Source organism: Haliotis cracherodii, unplaced genomic scaffold (genome assembly GCF_022045235.1).
Source record: "Haliotis cracherodii isolate W230 unplaced genomic scaffold, xgHalCrac1.p SCAF_9, whole genome shotgun sequence".
NCBI lineage: Eukaryota > Metazoa > Mollusca > Gastropoda > Lepetellida > Haliotidae > Haliotis > Haliotis cracherodii.
The window spans coordinates 6,886,414-6,905,243 of NW_027266343.1; positions in this window are offsets into that span (position 1 = coordinate 6,886,414).

The window sequence follows — 18,830 nt, forward strand, 5'->3', positions numbered from 1 at the left end:
AGAATGGCTCTCTTTCAGTGCTGATAATAAGTGAACCACATCCTTCGCGATGATGAAGTCCCGACTGTTGATGAAAGCTAAACTGGTAATCTCGCTGAGCTGCTCTGGAATCTCGTCTCTAGTCACGTGACTTTCCACACTCAGATTGAGGCTTTGTAGGGTCGTCATCATGCGGCAAAGCAACTCGTATAACTTTTCTTCGAGATTGTTCACATGTTGAAGGACGCCGTCGGTACTGGTGCTACTCTCCTTGGTGAGTTCTAGGAAGGCGAGAAGGAAGGAGACATGGCGGTAGTGTTTCCTCAAGACGTCTCCGGTCTGTAAGACACAACAAACATACTGTACAGGTGATAACTATCAAACTACTATCTTGTAACTACAAAGATAAATATTATTTGACACATTATAAAAAGTTAATAAATAACATACGTTTGGTTATAGATTCGTTTTTAACCTTTCGCTGTACATTTGTATATTGATAATACTCATAAATATACTCTCTAAGAAATAGGCATAATACACAATTAATATTATAGCAACGAAGAAACAAATACAACAACAGATGATCGACTTTCAAAATTTAAAACATTTTTACTTTATCATAAACCACCCCTCTCATCATCCTTAAAAAACCATCGGCCTTACATGTTCGGTGTGTGTCCATTGGATGACATCCTGACGCCTGGGGAAATTGTTGTGGTTTAGCGTATCGAAATAGTTTGCCATTCGTAAATTAGAGTTGAGCCGGTGCTGAAACTGTTCAAGAACATAGACTTTAAACAGCGATGTCTCAATGATAATAATAATAATAATAATAATAATAATAATAATAATAATAATAATAATGATAAGGAGAAGAAGAAGAAGAAACAATAAAATACTACTAATAAAAATGATCATGATAATATTTTGCAGCATTTCTATTTGCAGCAAAAGTTGGTCGTACTTACAATTTCATCTCTCAAAGTCTGCGCCAGGTCTAAGGCCTCCGCGGTCAAAATGTGAACTGATGCTGTCAACTCGCTCATAGAGAGAGACGATGAATGAGAATCCTGTCCAGTGACGTCATGATTGGACGGGAGTACACGACAGGGCCTGGACCAGGGGAGATAACTGTTGTCCGGAATTGGGTTGGTGTTCCCAAAACACACAAGTGTTGTCAGCGCTGGAAGACAAAACGATTCCATTTTCTTCAATTCGGATGAAGTACGATTACACGTGTTCACAATTAATGTTAATAAGAATCTAACATTGCGATTATTTTTTTGTTAAATAAATAGTTAAGTTAGTTACTTTTTAGCATCAAGGTTGTATTAAAAAACTGGTTTGAGCTAAATATGTATAATACCGCGGTATATATCAGAGGTGATACCAAGACATATTCAGACAGAAGACATATTCCTAAAACATTTCGATGTTATAAATGACACTCCATAAACGGATCTACATACCAATAAGTGAGGTTGTGGAAATCATATCAGGTCTTCAGTAAGTTCTTATCTTTAAGTCGATTTCAAACTGAATGATTTATGATGCCACGTTAGGTATATATACCCACGTGCCACTTACCTTGCCCATTTGATGCTATATTTAGCCATCGATCTTTCCCAGATGTCGCCATCATACGATATATCCGGTACGAGTACCACCAGCCTGAACTTTCCAAAAAATGTACTCGTGGATAATCCGTTGCCATCATTACATTGAATACAACCAATGGGCTTCATGTTGTCATGGCGTCGTGAGAAAATGTGGGTAGGGGCCGAAATGAGAATGATTTTAAAACATTCACTTTGTAAATACTCTGTCAATTGACGGCGTGCAACTTCTTCTGAATCGCCGGATGTTTGATCGAGTACTTCCGGGTTTACTTCATTGACGAGTGCACGTGCTTACATCCAAAAGGAATCTAAGGCATTGTTTGTTATCGTTAAGATGGAAATCTACAAAATCCGGATATAATGTGACCGTTGTAATTTGGTTAATCCTAGCCCCATCCCTAACCCCTTTCTGGTGTTTCTTTAAATTTCGACATACGACGCAATCGGTCAACTGAACGTGTTCCATGACGTCAAATGCCGATGACAATGGATATTGTTATTGTCTTATGAATTTCTACGCTTTTTTATTTACTTCAAATGTTTGAAAGTATATTCATATTATTTTTTATATGTTGCAATAACACGACACGTGTCTTTATAAGTCAGAATAAATTATTAAAACATGTTTTCTTTTCTCGTGTCTTTTAATTGTCACATTCAAAGCTCACAGACATTGAATTTTCGATAATATGTTGATTTATCATTTAAAAAATTAAACTGTCTGTTTGTTTACATACAAACTGCCCGGGAAAAACAAACCTTCACTTGAAGTTTGGATTTGTTAAGCAACGTCGGTTGCGGAGAGTAGTTGGGTGGGTGGTCGCGTTCAGCAGTTTGACTCCTGAGAGTTTCTGGGGCCTCGGTCCTGCCCCACACTGAAGCACGTGTACCACATGTACCGCAAGTGGCTACCCAGCAGTGAATGGGTACCCGGTAGGAAGAGATAGTATTGTGGCTGTTTACCTTCTAGCGCCCCACAGGTATCTTTGGTTGTGTACCTCCCAGGGAGATGAGAATGAAAATCGAGTGCACACCGATCCATTGACCGGGGTTATAATTGTGTAGCGCTATAATTATTATTACGTACAGATTAAAATAAAAAATGCAGCAAAGAGGGGTTGTGTGATCCTGGCAAAGTCAGGCTCATCATCATCTTCATCATCATCATCATCATCATCATCATCATCATCATTATTATTATGTGTGTGTGTTTGTGTGTGTGTGAATTCTCTGATACCGATGCGTTTCCCTGTTTGAGTCAGCTCACGCTCAAGTACACGTTTCCTCATCACTTCACACTGGGATAACTGGGGCGGATATGTTAATTGCATTCCTGACTTAAGGAAACCCCACAAGATGTCCATACATATAGATAAAATGGGTACAAATTTGTATGATAAATGTAATGCATTTTGAAGGTATGTGGTAAATACCAAATCAACGGGACGATAAACTCTCGTTTTGGTCATTATAACGTATTTCATAAAAAAAACCCAAAACATACCATTTTCAATAACATAATAGTAAACATTACGTACATGTGATAAACATCGTATTACTATCTAGTAACTATAGCGGTAAATATTATTTGACAAATTTATTTAAAGTAAATAAAAAGGCGCGTTTGCCTATAGATTCTTTTTTAACCTTTCGATGTACATGTGTATATGAAAACTACTCGTAAAACAACTCTCTAAGAAAGAGCATTATACATTTAGTCCGGTAAAAATAACTGCAGACCCACCACAAATAGCAACAGAAATGTTTTTAGTTGATTCATATTTAACAAGCCTTCCTTAACATCATATCAAAAATCTAGAAAAATCTAAGTGGGGGAACATTTTCAAATTCAGTCATCTTTACTATGGTGATAACTAGTATTTTCATACAAATATTATAAATATTTGATTTTTTTAAAAATTATTCAATGTTAACTAATATAATAACAACGGAGAAGCAAATCAACAACAAAAAATATCACTTTCAAAATTTCATACATATATTCTGTATCATAAACCATCCCTCTCATCATTCTTAGAGTTACAAAGTTTGGCTATGTGATGTTCCGGATTTCATAACACACGGATGTCGTGCAGATGGTCAGCGGTGACGTCAAGTTCTATATCTGTTATGAACGCCACGTGCCTGCATAATCGGACGCAACATCTTGGCATTGACTGTATTAGTCTCTGTATTCTGGCCTGGGGAATCCTTCTCCATTCCTCCTGCAGTGTTCGAGCCAGTTCATGAAGCATTGCAGGCTGTGGTTGACGATGTCGTAGACGTCGGCCGAGTGAAGATCCGGGGTAGAATTGGTCTTCAGCAACCAATGCTTGCCGTAAAAGGTGATTATGCTTGTCGTAAGGCGACTAACGGAATCGGGTGGTCAGGCTCGCTGACTTGGTTGATGCATGTCATCGATCCCAATTGCGTAGATCGATGTTCATGATGTCAATCACTGGATTGTCTGGTCCAGACTCGATTATTTACAGACCGCCGTCATATAGCTGGAATATTGCTTAGTGCGGCGTAATACAAACAAACAAACAAAAGATTCAATTGGGTTCAAATCTGGAGATCTGGATGGCCAAGCAAGCACATTTACGTTGTGATTGATAAGAAAGGACCGTGGTCGCGAGTCGTGTGCGGCCTGGCGTTATCATGTCGGAAAATCGCACGTCAGACGTCAAAGGGAAGGAAGGAAGGGTAAAGCCATCAGATTACCCTGCACGTGGACATGATTCGTTCGTTGTGTGGAGGATACTTCCTCTGTCCACTTGACGTACACAATTGCGAGAAAAACGTTCGTTAACACGTCTGAACACACCCGTGAATTGGTCTTCACCCATACTTGCCGTAAAAGATGAATATGCTTGTCGTAAAAGGCGACTAACGGGAGCGGGTGGTCAGGCTAGCTGACTTGGTTGATACATGTCATCGATCCCAATTGCGTCGATCGATGCTCATGATGTCAATCACTGGTTTGTTTTGTCCAGACAAACAAACGTCTGTACAATTTGTCCGACTCCCCATTATTCTCTGTGCTTAAATTTGCGTTAAAATTTCTACCTCCCAAAATGTTGATAGACATTGGGAGAGTAACCGGGTTTGTTGTCAGGAATACAGCTCTTCTGACAATCTGGGTAACGCATAAAGCTGCAGTGTTTGGGAGTCTTCACATTCTCCGAAACGTTCTGGGTGGGTTTGACTAGGCAGCGCTTCCTGGGAGAAGTCCCATTCGCTGTCTGGGCTGTGTGTAGAGGGGGCAAGGGCTCTGAGTTGATGATGAGCCTATCCAGCCTGACTGTGCCAGGGTCACCCAAACCCTCTTTGCTGCATTTTTAATCTGTAAATAATAATAATAATGATGATTATAATAATCTGTAATATCTGTAAACTCAAACATTCTAAATAATCAAAAGTGACACAATATTTCATGCTCCAATGCATGATAACATTATGATATCTCCACATGATTGCTACGTCATTGATGAAACAAACAAAACATCAGGCTGAGGAATACGTTAACACTCTGACATGAACACTCACAAACATCACATTGTTTAAAATGCAATGATATCACAGTAAGAAGTTGATATATAAAAAAAGTAGTCAGCAGCAATTATGATGAAAACCACATTTATAAAAAAAGCTTTGAAACTCACAAAACACTTTAAACCACTGTCAGTAGTATTTGGTAGTTTCCAATAAATGTATATAAATAATAATGGAACAATTAGAAGATAATAATACTGTGTTTTCAATGTAGAGCTAGGTTACCTGTAGATTTAACCCCGCTAAATTGAATTTGGAACCGAACGCCCAGCGTGAGGTTTCAAATGTTAAATTTAGCGCGGTTAAATCTACAGGTAACCTAGCTCTACATTGAAAACACAGTATTTTTATCTCCATTCTACCATGACTAAATAAAATGCGAACTCTTTGGTGTTAGCAAATATACAGAGTGAAGCGGCATGGGTTGAGTTCAGTGTTCAGTGTTCGATCTGAATTACGGAATCACCGAACAAAATATGGTGCTGTATATATTCAAGCAGTTTGTTTACACCGTAATACTTCACTCGAACATATGACAGGCATTGAAAGCATATAAGTACGGCTTGATTCTGAGTGGTTAAAAAGAGGTTTCCTTTTTGCTTCGGAAACCCCTTTCAAATATATTAAGCCTTTTCACAAAAAAAACGTGCGTATGAATACATAGATAGCCTACATATCGATTCACAGAAAATGGCTGCCGATCGATCACCCCCATATGAACTATAAAACATATCTATATTTCCTCTAATACACGCTGGGTCTCTTATACCAGACAGGTCTCTAATACACGCCGAGTCAAGGGCACTCGCGAAATTAATAGACGGCGTATAGTGTCAAATAGAGGAAATACGGTAGTTTGATATCGGATGTTTGGGGCGTTCTTGGCTGCAACCTTGACTGCTTCGATGATGACATTAAAAGATTTAACGAAGGCATATCTTTTGAAGAAAGGTGAAATGTTTATGAAACTGTTAGAGAAATGGGCTATGGTGACCAGAATCGGAACAATTTAAGCTATTTCCTCGTTGAAACAACCGACAATGAAAGTAAAATATAACATTATAAAAATTGTTTGAAAAAACAACATCACATCAGCAGGGATAGTTAGTCAACGTGTTAATGTTGAACAGCATCACACTGTGCATCAGTACTGGGTTGTCTTCTGGTTTCCTGCAATAAAGCGCTCGGTTTCAAATTATAATAAAGAGGTATCTATTCTACAGTGGGACTACATCAAAATTCAAAACACAGTAGGTTTATCTCCTAATAGTACTATTCTATGAATATTAGCTTCCGCGGTGATGCGGCCGTCAAACCAGCTGTTTCAATCAGAGGGGGTTTATTGTGATTTAATAGCCTCTGATTGACCAATCAGAATCTAGTAAATTCCAAATTCATGGTAGAATTCAATACAACACGCGCATACAATGTGTATAATTTAAATAACAAATATGAATACTATTTTTGAATCATACATCTTCAACGCTGATAACTCTGTATTCTACATCGCTCTCATCCCTGATACATCACAATATCAACTGCCGATATCGACGACCAATGACCTTCAGAAGACAAACAGTTCAATATAACTAACAAATGCATTTATCATATAAAGCCCAGTGTTATCGATGCGTTTAGCCAATCCGATAAACTTGGTATCATGACACGACAAATATGTAATGAGGTCCCGAGCAGGAACTACTTTCAAGCTCTATACTTCAATGCCATGGCTTCTTTCTCAACAAACTACTGACTCACGTCCCACAAGTGCTTATATAGGGGTTTCCCAATGTGGCGACGAACATGGCTGTAGTCATCTGGCACTATTTGATAAATAGGGCGGTTCACTCAAATAATGTATTCATACGCGCCTTCTAAAGAAAGTCATGGAGTAAAAGTACGCCTTTAACATCAATTTGTTTACGAATGACATTATGTGAAACATTCGACACCACTCGCCCCTTTCCGTTACCTGCAAGAAGACTCGTCCCCCTATCGATGAATGTTATGTGCGAAAATACGACAAACCAATCAGAATGCGCGTATGATTTCAAGTTCTTCGTCAAAGAATCCCTCAGAAACAATTTTTGATTTTACATATGTCTTGTATCTAAAAATATACCCAAGACACAGTTAAATGCGTTCAATCAAACTGTATAATTCCGCATGTCCCGATGTGCTTTTAATTGCATCTGAAATATATGTAATATACGGGGAAATATATGTGAACCATTACGCAACGAGTTGACAATTGTTTTAGGTATGCCCGTTTGCGCTAAGACGGAACCCGGTCGCAAAAATGGCCACGAGAGGGGCACGAGTAGCTATTCGGCTTGTCCCGGAATTACACGAGTTGGTCACAAATGTATGTGAGAAGGAGATTAATCCCCTTGTACGTTTGTGTTTCCTCATCGAACATATCACATATTAGGAATATAAACATGTTACCTTTATCGCACATCACCTACACGTGCATTAGTATTTGAATATTAACTGACAAATACATGTATATACATTGATATGCATATATAATGTGAACTGACAAATGCATATCAGTCAACTCAGACCATGTATGGTCTTTGAAAAACTTGAATGCATTCCTATGAAGTGTTAAACGCACGCGAATATGAACTGATCAATCTGAGCCAATCGAGTATCGTTAAAACGTCTTGTGTAGAATATGCAAATAAAAATCAAGAAACATTTAAATGACCAGGGCCCACTTGCACAAAGCGATCTTAGCGCTAAGACTATTGTAAGCCTATGCTAAAGTATGGGAGTTACGATCATCTTAGCGCTAAGATCGCTTTCTGCAAGTGGGCCCAGGTCATATTCCTGGAAATAGTAATTGTATGAAACAATACCGTTAACCTGTTTGGATGGACGGTATCCATGCTGACGGGAAGGACGACAGTGGCCAAACGTTGGAAAAGCGGGTGATTGTTGAGTTTGTCAATAACGAAACCGAGGCTGTGTGCTCTCACGTGACACAGACAAGGAGGACTCAGATCAGTGATAGAAAACTGAACTGTTGGTAATCAGATCTCATCAGCGAATGACTCTCTTTCAGTGCTGATAATAAATGAACCGCATACTTCACGATGATAAAGTCCCGAAGATTGACGTGGCTGTAATGGTAATCTCGCTGAGCCACTCGGGAATCTCGCTTCTAGTCACGTGACTCTCTATATTCAGATTGAGGCTATGGACGGCGGTCATCATGTGACAAAGCAACTCGTATAACTTCTCTTCTAGTATATTGACGCGTTGAAGAATGCCGTCATTTCTATACGAGGAAGTGGCGCTACTCCCCCTGGTGAGTTCAAGGATGGCGAGAAGTAAGGACACATGGTGGTAGTTTTTCCTTATAAGGTCTCCTGTCTGTAAGACATAGCAAACATGATGTATATAAATGACCAATATGGATCTGTGGGTTGAATCGCTGTGTCTATTATCAGACTTAAGATGAACTAAACTTTTGCCTCCCAAACATGCTTACGAAAAGCACATTGTCAAATCCCGAATATGTAATGTAAATCCTAAACGATTTCACAAGCTGAATTTGTTAATCCCTTGTCTTCATTATTACTTCGTTATTACTCTGCTGCATGTTCGTCTCTCCATAAAAAGTAAGAGAGCTTTCGAATCTAAGACTAGAACCGAGGCGGGTCTGAAACTGAAACAAGCACACACACAATTAAATGGTGAGGTGAGGTGAAATAGTGTTTAAGGTCGCGTCCAAGAGTTTTGCACTTATTTAGCGATGTGTGTGTGTGTGTGTGTGTGTGTGTGCGTGCGTGTGTGTGTGCGTGTGTGTGTGTGTGTGTGTGTGTGGCTTGTACTAGTCCGGACTGATGCCGATTTATAGTGCTAGCTCACTGAGATACCATGCCGCAGTTTAACATGAATACCCCACTCAGACACAGTATACTGACTCCGAGCCGACCACTCCTTGTTTTAGCCCCTTAATGCCGAGCGCCAGACAGGGTAAGAACAAGTACCATCTTTTAAGTTAAACGTATTTTGGTATGACGGGATTGAACCCAGGACTTTTTGCTCTCGGGGCGGACTCTCTACCACCAGAACACGGAGGAATCATAGCTAAAAAGGACCCGATCCACAAACATCGCGTTTGACATTAGTATTGTGGGAAGACAGCAAAACAAGAGTGATTGGGTGAGTTTTAAGCCGTTTTTAGTCATATTTCAGCAATATCACAATATCTAGCAATATCTGGGCCTGACGAGAGAGCGGTTTGGACAAGAACGACCAAAACTAGCTGAAGCAAAGGGGAATAATATAGACTAAAATACAGTGGGGTCCCTTTCATTGCTATCATTTGCTTAATAATACTTACAACTTCATTTCTCAATGTCTGCGCCAGGTCTAAGGCCTCCGAGGTCAAGATGTGAACTGATGGTGTCCATTCGCTCATAGGGAGACGCGATGACGAGGAGTCCTGTCCAGTGACGTCATGATGAGACGGGCGTACGCGACAGGGCCTGGGCCAGGGGAGATAACTGTTGTCTGGGATTGGGATGGAGTTCCCACAACACACAAGAGTTGTCAGCGCTGGAAAGACTAGGATAAGACCTTTTTCTGAATCTAAAATAAAGAACCTTCTTCTATTAAATTCTTTTTGCTAGTAAAGAAATATACATTGATCCATTTACACAAGAGAATGGGATAATGTTGGATACATTTACCATAGACGGAAATACACCACGGATAAGTGCAGACTTTGTCCGAGCCTGAAAGACGAATAACAATATATAAGTGAGTGAGTGAGTTTGATTTTACGCCTCTTATAGCCATATGCCAGCAATATCACGGCGTGGGACACCAGAAATTGGCTTCACACATTGTACCCACGTGGGGAACCGAACCTGGGTCCTCGACGTGACGAGCGAACGTTTTAACAACTAGGCTACCCCACCGCCCCAACAATATATAAATGTTCATACATACCAATTAGTGTTATCGTGGAAATCATATTTTCAATTGAGGGTTAGCTTAGTGACAATGTAGGAATGAATGACTTGTGCCTTGTTGTCATTTCAATATTTATAGTATTACTTACCTGATAAATGTGGTTTGTGTTGCTAATATTGTCAAAATGAGTTATTCCTACTGGTCATGCGTCTCCATCGTATTCGTAGGTCCGCAAATGCTCATGATATCAATCACTGGACTGTCTGATCCAGACTCTATTATTTACATACCGCCGTCATATAGCTGGAATATTGCTGAGAGCGGCGTTAAACAGCAAACCAACCAACCAACCAAAAGCTGTATTCTTGGAGCGTCTGCATGTTTTGAGACCACAACTCGCTATGTAAGATTTTCTAACAGTTGGATCATACATTCAAATAACGAAAGTTTCGTTTTTTAGAAATGTTGTTCCAGTAACAAGAACAAATTGTTTTTGTAAAAGAAATCCCCAGTGACTGTGATTGTTTCCAAGTGTGGGTCATCGTGCCCCAGCGGTGTGGGTTATTGCTCATGCTTTCACTCACTGGTTTCCCTGGTCAAGACTTGGTGAGTTCCACGCCACCATGGTACAGCCGGAACAGCGGTGAAAACGACGTAAAACAACATTCATTCGGCAATGTCATGGAGACCAGAATTAATGCGCCCGGAGCTCTGACAACAAATTGGGATAAGGTGGGCGTTTGGATATAAGGGTGTGCAGATGACCCAGTGGTTTTAGGACTCCCGTTATTTATTTTGTCACTTGCAGTATTTTTGTCTCATGCTCGAGGATTCCTAAACAAACATGCATTATGTGATTTTCGCGAACTCTGGTGTCATGACTTTATTTCCGTATAAATTCATAAAGTTTGTCACATATACCCAATAGAGTTATTGTCTGGCGTTGACGTGTGACATTCCCTGCCACTTTAGTAAAAGACTACCCGTGAAGACCCCGACTAGAATAGGTCTTCAGGAACCCTTACCTGCCTTGACAGGAGTGAGTGAGTGAGTGAGTGAGTGAGTGAGTGAGTGAGTTGGGTTTAACGCCACTTTTAACAGTATTCTAGTTATATCACGGCGTGTCAGCTTAATGTGGGAGGAAAGCCCGAAGTGATGCAGGTCTCAGACGTTTACCATTTCGGTGAAACCCACGAGCACGGGCATGGTGCTGACAAACCTGGAAACATAATCGGGGCGAACCGGAATTCGAACCCACAATCAGAGGTTTCTGCCGTGCCCAAGGGACGCAACTCGCCTGAGACGACTGGGCCACCCCTGCCCCCGCCTTGAAAGGAGACCATGCTTGTCGTATAAGGCCTGAAAAACTAACTATGGAAATAAACACGACATGAAGATTACATGTGCCTCCATATGTTAAAAAAGGCTATATGTTATAGTATCAGCCTTCCTGTTTCACACTGACACGAGACTACTATGAAAATATGTGACGTCATGTCTAAAAACAGGGACACCAAACACATCTGTAAACTTAGTTTATCTTAAAATTTCTGTGTGACGCCACAATATAGTGCAAGTATTCGTGATAGAAAACGTATGACGTCCGAAAACCTATGATCCGATGTTATAGTATTGTGACATGAATTATAACAAAGGCATATATGATGCTGAAAGCTCTGATCGAAAACAGGACAATCCGCGACGGTTGTCCGGAAACACGATAATAGTTTTCAAAGTATTTTTTTTTCAGTCTTTGATTATATTTTTACGAGGAAGATGATTTTTTCGGAGGACAACTGTGTTAAAAAAGGCGATTTTCCGCGTATCCGCGGAGATTTCACATCCCTGAACTAAAATATCTTTGCACCCCAAGGACTGCCGGCGACTGATCTCATGGAAGGACGTACTAATACATCAATAACCGATGCTCTAAACAATTCCCTCTCCTCGACTTTCCTTGACTTCTAGTGAAGATCAAGGTTAGAATAGGTCTTCAGCAACCCATGCTTGCCGAAAATGCGACTATGCTTGTCGTAAGAGGCGACTAACGGGATCGGGTGGTCAGGCTCGCTGACTGGGTTGATGCATGTCATTGTATTCCAACTGCTACTTAGGATTATAGAAAGAGTTTTATTGCATTTTTATTTATTAAATTGTACTTAAGATGTTGTAGACCCTTGGAGATACGGGTTAGAATTGATCCTCAGCAACCCATGCTTGTTGTAAAAGGCGACTGAGTCGGGTGGTGAGGCTCGCTGACTTGGTTGATGTCATCGATCCCAATTGCGTGGATCGATGCTCATGATATTAATCACTGGATTGTCTGGCCCAGACTTGATTATTTACACACCGCCGTCATATAGCTGGAGTGCGGCGTTAAACAACAAACAAACAAACTTTACGTATGTATATTTACACACGTTTGAACATTCATACACACACGTATAGTGGTGCTTTCCTCCCACATCAAATTGGCACGCCGTGATATGACAGAAATACTGTTCAAAGGGGGTTAAGACAGCCTCCGTGGTCTAGTGGTAGAGCGTCCACCCGGAGAACGGAAGGTCCGGGGTTCGATTCACGGCAGCGTCATACCAAAAGACGTTAAAAGATGGTACTTGTTGTTACCATGTCTTGCGCTCGGCATTAAGGGGCTAAAACAAGGACTGGTCGGCTCGGAGTCAGTATACTGTGTCTGGGTGGGGTATTCATGTTAATTGCGGCATGGTATCTCAGTGAGCTAGCACTAGCACTAGCACTAGCACTAGAGCTAGCACTATAAATCGGCATCAGTCCGGACTAGTACAAGGAGACACACACACACACACACACGTACATGCACGTCGCTATATAAGTGCAATAATATCGGACGCGACGTTAAACCCCATTTCACCTCACCTCACCTCAAAGGTGGTAAAATGCAACTCACGCGAGCCAGATACCTTTTTTTTATCTTAGTTCGTCCCTTGGGCACACCAGAAAATTATGACTCACTCTCTCGGGTTAGATAGTTCCACTTTTGAAACTAAAGATTTCTCATTCCTTGAGATTCTGTTTGATACTGTGCCAAGCGTAACTGCATACCCATCTACCTGTGTCTTCCATATTAAGATGTTCTGGCACAGCATGGGAAAATACAGGTAACATAAAAGTCAATAATGTGTAGATGCAGACACGACCGTAGATGGCAAACCGTCACTGTGTCATCACATCACGAATGGATCCGTGATCACATATTACAATATACTGTGACGGAATTCAACCATTACGTAACACTGGGCGGTTCGACTTATGAATAGAGTATTGCTCGATAGTGATCTCACATTCTGTATCCTAGTATTCCATATATGGTCTTGTTACTCATCTCTTATTTTGGTGTGTTTGTTGTTTAACGCCGTATTCAGCAATATTCCAGCTATATGACGATGGTCTGTAAATAATCAAGTCTGGACCATACAATCCAGTGATTGACATCACGAGCATCGATCTACGCAATTGGGATGACATGCATCAACCAAGATAAATATCAGCGAGCTTGACCACCCGATCCCTCTTACGACAAGCATTCAATTTGTCTCCTCTTATGGCAAGCATGGATTGCTGAAGACCTTTTCTGACGCAGATCTAGATCTTCACGGGTCTATCTATCTCTAAACATAAGAATATGGTTGAAACGTGAATGAAAGTTTGCTTTCGGACCAGCCATTCAATGATTTATTCTAATTTTTAATATATATTTATATAATTATTTTAATTTTTTTAAATTTTACATTATTTTCCACTTTTATTTACTTTTGGTAATTTTTCATATTTTTTTAGGGAGTGTGTAATATGTGTTTTGACAGGTATTTTTCTTCCATCAACACTTCCAGACGATACATAATGTGATTTTCTCTGAAAGGAGAAGGAAAACAATTGAAATTTTGTTTGAAAATTCAATACACATTATTTTTACAACATTCTTTTTTCAACTGGTTTCTGGAAAAAAAAATGATCAAAGAAATCCTATCGTCGTGATGTCACTTGCTTGTGACGTCATAATTGATCCTGCTCGCGCTTTCAGTGCCACAAAGAAAGTCTAAATGCGGCCACATAGATTGTGTCACAGTAATATATTTCGTCGAAAATAATTCTTTGTCACTCATAATGACATAATGTCACATAAAGGTGCACATGCATGTTTACCTTGGGCTCGTGGTGTATACAATGGCACACCCAACTATGAAAATCCGGGTTAGAATAGGCCTCCAGCAACCCATGCTTGTCGTAAGAGGCGACTAACGGGATCGGGTGGTCAGGCTCGCTGACTTGGTTGATACATGTTGTCATGTCCCAGTTGCATGGATCGATGCTCATGATATTAATCACTGTATTGTCTGGTCCAGACTCGATTATTTACAGACCGCCTGTTACGACATAAATTGTAATAAAGCGGGAAATTGTAATACTGCGGGAAATTTTAATAAAAAACGCAGGAAAATTGATTTCAAAATAGCTTAGTCGCACTTTGTCAACTTCATGTATGTTTTTTTTTATATAATAGCAAATGAATAATATTTTATTACAATTTACCGCAGTTTGAGTTATGACAATTTGTCGCCGTTTTCATTTCAATTTACAGCACTTCTTATTACAATTTACCGCAGTTTTTATTATAATTTACCGCAGTTGTTATTACATTTTACCGCAGTTTTTATAACAATTCAGCGCAGTATTACATTTTAGCGCAGTGTAATTACAGTTTAATGCGTTATTGCAATTTGCGTCGTAGCACTGCCGTCATACATATTGCTGAGTGCAGTGATAAACAACCAACTAACAAGCCCATGCTGCCTGTAAAATCCCTTATAACTCACAATAATGGTATAAGCAATAAGACCTGTTACTGTAATTGTTCAAACAGAGATTAAAGACATGTACCAACAAGAGTACTAGTGGTACAACGGTATCAGTGTCTTGAAATCCTTAACTTCCTATTCAGATTTCAAGCTTTAAATCACGCCTCGGAGATATCTGATATCAAAAGCATTAAACTAACGCTGGGCATTAACAACATTTAAATATATTGACAGTAGCGGGTGACCTCGCCCAAGTGAACAATACCAAGCTGACTGTCGTTCATTTAAGGACTGAAGTTGACGTTCATCAGCTGAGGAAGACAGTGCCTCATCTGAGCAAATTCCATGATGCGCGAACGCTTCTTGGTAAATTCGCGAATGGAATGGAATTTGCTCACGTGAGGCACTGTCTTCATCAGCTGATAAACGGCAACAAATACAACCTCAATCCTTAAATAACTGTCATGATTAAATTTGCATATCAGAGTTGCCAGATTTTCATCAACTCATTAAACAGAAAATACTACATGTTTTTACTGCAATCAAGTAACAGAAGACGAATATCTTAATAATTTGCACGGAATTATAGGAATGAAAGATTTACCCAAGTACTTGGTATTTAATTCCTCGTGAAAAGTTTCTGACCTCATATAGACTGGGGGGGGGCCAGTCGTCTTAGGCGCCGCCATTCGCTGTGCAGAGTTGCGTCCCTTGGCCACACCAGAAACCTATGATTGTGGGTTCGAATCCCGTTTCGCCTCAATTATGTTTCTAGGTTTGTCAGCACCATACCCATGCTCGTGGGTTTCACCGAAGGGGTAAACGTCTGAGACCTGCATCACTTCGGGCTTTCCTCCCACATTAAGCTGACACGCCGTGATATAACTGGAAAACTGTTAAAAGCGGCGTTAAACCCAACTCACTCACCCACTCATATAGACTGATGATGACAATCTCATATATGAGATATATCTTTTAATACACAATTTATATTTCACAAGAGAACGTTTCGTTTGTGGGTTTATATTATGGTGGGGCGGTCGGGTAGCCTAGAGGTTAAAGCGTTCGCTCGTCGCGCCGAAGACCCGGGTTTGATTCCCGACATGGGTAGAATGTGTGAAGCCCATTTCTGGTGTCCCCAGCCGTGATATTGCTGGAATATTGCTAAAAGCGGCGTAAAATCATACTCACTCACTCACTCATTATATTATGGTTTTGTTACTTGTACAGCATTTATAAAGGTGCGCTCATTGTTACATTTACGCCTTAATTTGTACTCTTGGCCTTTTGTCTCACATACGAATTAAACTCTGATGGTGGTCATTGGTAATGGAATACACAAACAGGTCAAAACTATAGAGAAACTCCTGGGACCATCAAAAACACATCGAGCTAACCGTATTTCGAGACAAGCAGAGTGTATTAGACAACAATGTCGATAAGGATTCTACCAGACTCCTGGTGTGACCCGCCGTTATATCATTGTACCATTGCTTCAAGCGGCGTAAACCCACTCACTCACTCACAGCAATTTAGTTTGCCTCGTCTAAAAAGTTAATTGAGTTCGGCTTAACAAAGTGTAACTATGTAATAATCAGAATCAAGACAGACATTCAGACATGAGAGATTTATCATCAACATGTATAATAGGAATCTAACCAATTCATAAAATGATAAATAAATCAATAAATAAATAACAAAAAATAAAAATAAATCGGTATGTACACGTGTCACGTTTGAACAAATAAATATTGTATAAAGACATACATGTACATCGATACGTTAACAGATCAATTTGTAACACAAATACATAAAAGAAAAAATAGCACCATGATTCGAGGAAATACAATCACTGGGAATGGAACATTTCTTTTGTTATAGTTGAGCACCGTTAATATAAACATAGGCAGTGAGGGACGGTTGAAAAGTCAGAGCAATTCATCTTGTGGATGCTGCGTCAGCCTCAACAAATCAGTGTATCATATCTCCATTCTATTATTATAAACTGCTTGGCAAAAGAAATTATACACTGGATTTAACCAAATCGTACACACGTTATCAAAACGTTACTAAGCTGAAAACAGTCACCGAAACACTGCAAACTTAAGGTTTTGAGATGTTTTGAGATGTTCAGTTACTGAAAACAGTCGCCGAAACACTGCAAACTTAAGGTTTTGAGATGTTTTGAGATGTTCAGTTACTGAAAACAGTCGCCGAAACACTGCAAACTTAAGGTTTTGAGAAGTTTTGAGATGTTCATTGACATGATGCTGGCGAAGACGCCGTAATTCGCTGTGCAGAGGCGCGCCCCTACGGCAGGCCTGAAACCTGAATCTTGGGTTCTGGAATAATGTTCAAAGCGACGTTAAACCCAATTCATTTACTCTCCACGAGTTCTCGGCTCGAACTGTTTCTAAAATACCACCAGAACGTCTTGCAGCAAAAGGGCGCCCCTCCCATGTCTGTGTTCACGGGGAGTATCATTTCCAGCTAAAATAGATTTATATAACAATCAACTGATTCTATTAGGACCGCCTCCGTGGTCTAATGGTAGAGCGTCCGCCCGGAGAGCGGAAGGTCCGATCCCAGCAGCGTCATACCAAAAGACGTTAAAAGATGGTACTTGCTGTTACCATGTCTGGCGCTCGGCATTAAGGGTCTAAAACAAGGACTGGTCGGCTCGGAGTCAGTATACTGTGTCTGAGTGGGGTATTCATGTTAAACTGCGGCATGGTATCTCAGTGAGCTAGCACTATAAATCGGCATCTGTCCGGAGTAGTACAAGCAGCCACACGCAAAACATACACGTGCATGCACGTCGCTATATAAGTGCAATAATCTTGGACGCGACGTTAAACCCCATTTCACCTTACCTCACCTCTGATTCGATTAGTTTATCAGGGGCAACCTCGGACGAGAATGTAGATCTATATGGAACTCACGTTCTAATTGTTTGAAGATTTCAAGCTCATGAAAGTTAGTGATAAGAGAAATAGCTGTGGTGAAGTCACTTTTGAACGAAGATATGGTTGCGATTTGTTCCAAGGTATAAATCGTTATAGAAAGGAGATACGATAATCGAGGACATATTCCTTCCTATGGAAACTAAGAAGTAACATAATCACTGTTTTGGCAACATTAATGTTTGTCCAACAACTGATTCTTCCACGGGCACTGGTGTCCCGGTTGTCTAGGAGTTGCGTCCCTTTGTGCGCCAGACAACTATGAATTGGGTCGGAATTCCAGATTCGCTATAATAATGGTTTTAGTTTTGTTAGCAGCACACAGTGCTCAAGTAGTAAACGTATAAGATCGCCTCGGGCTTTGTTCTTACATCAAGGTGACACGCCATGATATAACTTTATACTGTTCACAGGGGCGTCAAAACACTCACTGTTTTCTAGTATACGGATCCAGTTCGACGTAACCATCCTTTAGCGTCTTCAGTAAGTTGACTCCATCGTTGATAGTTCTGTAATCTCGTATGGCTATGACTGCAAAACTCCTAATCTCACGCTGTTTTACGGGAATCTCGTTTCTGGTCACGTGATGCTCCAGTGTCTCTTCGAGTTTCCACAGGATCATCTTCATGTCACAAAGAACACCGTATATCTTGTTCATGAGGTCGTCAACATGGCTGACAACATCATCGTGTTTCCTCAATTTGATCGAGTCGTTTTTTGTAAGCTCCAAAAATGCAAGAAGGATTGACAGTTTTCTGTAACTATTCTTCACAATATCCCCAATCTGAAAAAAGGTTCATGACCGTAGTTATACAATGTTAATTATCAAACAGTTGTGAAAAATTTGAGTTTAACGCTGCATTGACACCTTTTAGTGCCAGCGTTATATGTCACAAAATCCCGAAGTTATGTAGTACTTACAGATTTATCATTTGATGAAT